The sequence below is a fragment of the Carassius auratus genome, chromosome 8, assembly GCF_003368295.1.
Source record: "Carassius auratus strain Wakin chromosome 8, ASM336829v1, whole genome shotgun sequence".
Lineage (NCBI taxonomy): Eukaryota > Metazoa > Chordata > Actinopteri > Cypriniformes > Cyprinidae > Carassius > Carassius auratus.
This window is the reverse complement of record NC_039250.1, coordinates 6,549,990-6,555,989: the sequence shown is the minus strand read 5'-3', so window position 1 is coordinate 6,555,989 and position 6,000 is coordinate 6,549,990. Positions and strand designations below refer to the sequence as shown.

At 38.4% G+C, this 6,000-nt stretch overlaps 1 protein-coding gene across 2 annotated transcripts in view; it reads left to right on the top strand.

Annotated features, from left to right (window-relative positions):
* The first annotated feature begins 4,970 nt into the window (after positions 1-4,970).
* The window catches only part of rnf220b (ring finger protein 220b), a 29,713-nt gene continuing 28,683 nt past the window's right edge, over positions 4,971-6,000 (top strand). For both annotated transcript variants that reach the window (XM_026268763.1, XM_026268762.1), the window contains exon 1: positions 4,971-5,223. The gene's annotated coding sequence lies outside the window, so the exon portion shown is untranslated. The remainder of the gene's footprint in view (positions 5,224-6,000) is intronic.

Here is a 6,000-nt window from a genome sequence, read left to right as displayed (position 1 = left end):
GTGTAATAAAAACGTATATTTCATGCTTTCTTTTTCTTTTGCCTCATAGATACAGTCACCAGTACACTGCAAAGAAGATCTGTTGCGCAGGAAAAATATAATACCACTACAAATGTCTGGCCTTCTCTATGATTGAATCAGTATACAGAAACACCCAGCAGCCCCCCCCCCCCCACCCCCCACCCCCCACTTTTTCTCCTTCTCGTCCCCCTTCTCTCTTTCCCTTCCTTGAAAGAGGCTGTAATCAGAAGTAAGTCAAGCACGACAGAGAAACATTTAAGAGGAGTAATGAAAGGAGATTGGGGAGCCATTGAAGAATAACACCCAGGCTGCTTTGCCACTGTCAAATTGCATCAGACTCTTGGTAATAGATTCTCCAGCAGACACTCAATTTCATTCAAAGGGGAGCCCTCTTTATCCCAGTGCATCAAATATTTAAACACTTGTATTAGAGACAGTGTCAGTTCCTCAACTCTGAGCCCAGGCCACTGATCCCCCCGCCACCTCAGTTCTTTTTCACTTGATGTCACCCATTCTCAAGGTGTTATCTCTCGCTCCGAAGCTGCATATATAGGCTTTCATTTCATTCCCGACACTTAAAACGGTATTAGTCCCTTTTTTCGATATTACAGTCTTTGTTGCTGCCTTGACTTTTCGATTTCTTGGCGAACGGCTTAAGGATCTCTGGAGAAAAGGAGATTGAGGAGTCAGGGTGGAAGAGGAGGAGGAGAAGAGAGAGATTGGCAGCAGCGGAGCGTTTGACCAACGCTGTTCAGACTCAGTCTAGCTTGTCAAATCTTTGGACACAAAATGAATTGGCATATCTGCACCCTGCATAGAGATATCTTTCACAGAGGCTGATGCTGCCGAATCGTGGCATGTGAACCGTTAGGGTAAGTGCTGGATAGTCTGAAGTGTCTTCGGCCTAACATTTATCATTTCGGGGATTCGACTCTCTCAAGAAAGTTATTCATTCACCCTCTTAAATCACATCAGATTGAATCTCTCAGCATCAGGAGCTTTCCACTCTCCTATACATTAGAGCCTGCAAATTAGGAGAAGGTGCTAGACGACCCTCTCCTCTTTTCCATCTCCCTCTCTTTTACCACTCCCCCTTCTCATTTCCTCTCCTCCTCCTCCTCCTCCCCCACGCCTCTCCATCTCATCTCCATCTCTCCCAGCTCCGTCTCCTCCGCCGAGGCCCCCATTAGTTTAGTGACCAACGTTGTATGAAAGCCAGCAGTAATACTGTCCCAATCCTCAGCCGACTGTGACAGCCCGAGGTAATGCCGTCCCCCCGGCTGAGTGGATGGAGCTCTTCCATTAACGCCTCTAACATGGTGACACCTAACCCAGCCTGATATTACGCTCACACACTGATTAGGGACCGGGAATAGAGCCGGCGGAGGTCCTGGGCGACGGTAGACTAGCCGAGTGTGGCTTTAACAGAGCCAGACCTGTCTCCGCTGCCCCCGCCAGTCACTCACACAGCTGGAATTGTTTAATTGGGACAGTGGGCGTGGGAGAGTAGAGAGGGGGAATTTGAGTTTTAAAGGGATATTTCACTTAAAAATGAAAATTCTGTCATATTTTGCTCATCCCATATGTCGTTCTAAACTTGTTTGGCTTTCTGTTGGTGTTTGTGTTGTGTTGTCATATTTGATTTGTATACATGAGGTATGAGGTATACATTTGATTTGATTTGATTCGACTTGACGAGAGTGAATGAAGAGGTCAGTTTCAGTCTTTTCATCACACAAAATGATCATGTCACTCAGAAGACATAATACAGGCTACAAGTCATGTATAATATGAATATATGGAAAAAACAACTTTTTTCAAAATATCTTCCTTTGTCTACATAAGACATAAATTCATTTGAGTTTGGAACATGAGAGTGAGGAAATGTTGTCCCTATTGTATTTTATTTTATTTACTTCATACATAATTCTCATTTTGTCAAAACATTAAAAGTGAAAGTAATTTTTTTGTTATTTTTTTGTAGTTTTGTTATGTAGTTTTGTATTTACATTATTTTTTAAATATTTAACTTTTGCTGTTATTTATATTTATATTTATATTTATTTTTATTTATTTTTACTTCTGTTTTAAAGCAATTTTACCTTTTACCTTATTTAATTGTCCACTTGTTTTTTTCAAGTTGTAGTTTTCATCAAATATTTATATTTTATTTTGGCTTTATTTCTGTTAACAGAAACACATTTTATCAGTTATAGTTAGCATCAACACCAAATGGAACTGCAAAAATAATTTGTTTTCAAACTAGTTTTTCCTGTCTTCCATTGGTCTGACAAACAGGAAGTCTCTCCAAACTCGCTCTATTGGTTGAGCCAATGTTGACACAGTATGCTACACTGATCAGGATGCTCAAACAGTGCATGCTTTGTTAGCAAGTATTTAACATTGAAAATATTACATCACCTTTATGCTTTGATATTTTTTTTAGCTCTTCAATGACAAACTGTCCATTCAAGTCACAGACAGAAATTTACACGGCACTGAAAATCTGAAAATAAAGCCCCACGACACACGCACAAAAACCCTAAGGGGCATTAGCATGTGATAAAAATCATTTGTGTTTGATTTAAGAGTGCTGTCCTCGGGCAAGACAGTAAGGTGTTTCTATCACACAGGCTACACCTCATTGCCTGTGATTATTCAACTCTAGGAGAGGCCCCCTCTGCCCCAACACTTTCAGCCCCAAAATAATATCTCATATATGCATTATCCAGCCCCCACGGCAGCCCCCTCATTACTAAGGATCATTCTGGAATTAGATTCCATCCTTCCAATATTGGTTCCAAGAGCTGGTTCCTTTGTACTGTAGTCAAAGGTTAAAATACCAATCACGATAGCCTCGACTGATGGAGCCAGACATTTTAATATTCGCTTAGCTTGGTAATTGTGGAGGGACGTAATATAGTTTTTTTCTCCTTCTCTGTGTCCTAAAGGTAACATGCAGTAACGTCAGAGAACAGAAGTGCGGCCTGGTGTGTCTGTAGGGCTTTCGAAGACATGAATATGGGTGAGGATAATGACTTTTCCCACACGCTTCTCCTACATTTGTGTTATAAAGCAATATATAGTCTGTATTTTTGCTTCCGGTAACTGTATGAACACAATGGCCCAGTATAAGAAAATTGATCACAAATTTGTTCAGTGCATTCCACCTTCAACTTCAGACCATTGTTAGGTGTTTCTGTCTGTAGTAATGCAGGGGTCTTTGTTAATCACTGCTGACAGTGTGAGGAAGGCAGAAGACCGTTTGCGCTTGGGCAAGGAGTGTTTGTTGATCATTATTTTGGGAGTGTCATGTCAATGTCAGCCCTGTGGCGAGGAGAGACAGAGCTTACAGAGGGAGGCAGGGAGGAGGAGGCAGTGGGTTTGGGGGTCTCAGCCTGTCATTGCCTTTCACTGTTACTCACTTCACAGCCCATACACTCCTGTTCAGCCCCCTAAGCTCTGTGCGCCCGCCTGGACTTGACCAAAAAGACATGAGGATTTGCTGCATGTCCTTGTCTGTTTTAGAAACCCTCATGCATGTTAAATTATTTCAGCATGGAGAGAAAGACCGTTTTTTCTGCTGCATTTCTTGATTAGAAAATACTTTATGATGCTGTATTTTAAGACTGTATTGTTTGCATTCTGTTGTGGTTGCGGGATACTCTGAGTGAAAGAGAATGTGACTATGAATTTGTAAACAGAGGTGCTGCTGGGACACTGAGGGGGAGAGAACAGGGGAGTATCATATTTTAACCTTTTGTTTCCTGGTAGCAGGCGCCAAGACTCCTGGGAGCATTTTATTTCTAACTCCTCCAGAACTAAATATATGCAATTTATATAAAGCTTTCTGCCGGTGCATGACATTATTTGAAGCATCTTTACCTGCGACCGAAAGACGCTGCTCTCTTGCTTGTCCTGAAAACTTACAAACAGCAATTAAACTCCAATTAGGTTCATGGCTTTGCAGAATTAACTGAAGTAATTTGATTCACCACTGAATAAATGAATTTCAAAAAGAAGAGTACGACTCAATATTCAAAAACATGCCTTCTAGCATACAAATTTATTCGTTTATTTTCATTTAAGGACTTGGATTATGATGCAAGAGACTTAAAACACTTTGTTAATGATCTTGGAAGTCATAATTAGCGGGTCTGAAACCTCTATTAAACTGTGATTTAATTTACTCAAGCTAATACCTTAGTTCTTTATGAGGGAGTAACTTTATTTTGTGTTCTCTCTCTCTCTCTATACGAACAGTTTCTCATTATGAGACAGGATGGCCAAAGTCTTCAGTAAATGTATGCGTATGTTTGTTTTTATTTATGCTCAAAGTGTTTATAGCATTAAAACTCGCCTGTTGACTTTAAGGCTGCATTTTTTTTAATATATATATATATATATATATAATAAAATACTACACAATGAAAATTCTGTAAATAGGCTAAATGAGATTCAAAACAGATTCAATTTATCGTTCAACTATGTTTGATAACAGGGAAAAGAAGAAGCATTAATCTTACAGTCAATAAGCCACGTTTTGTCACCGTTTTATATTTATGGTAGCTACTGTTTACACTTACACTGTTTGTAATATAATGATTTTCTCTAAAGGATGGCAGATTAAGTGAATTGAATGCCCCGCTAAAGGTGCTATATGTTGTTTAACCAGCAGATGGACACCAGTGGTTGTGTATTTAGTCCTTACTAACTTATACACATAAAAATGGTATGTTTGAGGCATTGGAAATGTTTGGTGTTTATTTATATGCTTCAGATAAATTGACATTCCCTATAGAGGCGCGGGATGGAGGTCTACATTTGACAAAACATCCGAGTCGGACAGAGAGGTAGAAGATGATGAATTTAAAGTTAACAGAGCGGGACGGGCTGAGAGGAGAGAGAGAGAGAGTACAGTGAGCGAGTCGCCAGCATTAACAGAAGTGCGCGCGGATCGGATGTTGACACATCGCGCGCATCTGCATAATCTACATCACAGCGGTGGCACGCGCTAAACAGCTCAACTCTTTAAACCTCCGTGGTTCTTTTCAAAACCGTGAAAAAGCTTTTCTAAGGCGTCTTTTCGCGGTTTTTCTTTTAGTCATTACCGAACTCTTTTGACTGACATCATCTGGTTTCGAGTTGGATAAAATAACAGTTTGATGTCCGACTGAGATAAAGATGTTTGACTACAATATTGTGAGTACTACAAGAAGTCCTGAATTTATTTATTATATTTTTTTATACTATATTTTACTAATGTGATATTTGCTGGACAATATGTCTTTCTTGTTGTGTCATGCTACATGTTTAGATTTTAAATGATCATTTAGTTATACGTTTTGTTGTTGTCGCATGTTGTGAGTGAACTTTTCCGGAGTGTACTAAAACTTTGAATGCAAGAACGTTGTATGATATTACATTTTTGTGAAAGCCGCATAATTACATCTAACGGAATAAAACCTGTGACATAATCAACTTATAACACCTTAAAATCTGAAAGTTTAAGTTTAAATGTAACATCTGGCAGCAACCGAATGCTACTATTTATATCGAATTTAGTCTAAAGCAGATTTCAGATTCAGTATCATCTCTTAAAGGCAATATTTAAAAGTTTGTTCACCGACAATCACTCACACCGCTTATGCGAACTCGTAAAAATAGTAAGATTTTACTTGTTTTATTTTTATTATACAAACAATTACTCTATATGTATAATTAATTTGCTTTTTGTTTAAGTTTAAAAAAAAAATTGATTCTTTATTTATTATTACAAATAATAATTAATATGATGGGCTATTGTTGTGCTATTGTTGTTGCTGTCTTTAGATACGTAATTATTTTATTATGATCGAGTGTGTATATAAATAACTTGTTATTTAAAACAATATATTCAATATGCATTTTTTTATAAAAATGTCTAGTTAAATATTTGATCCATTTAAAATTTGCAATACAAAAAGTTAGATATTTCAA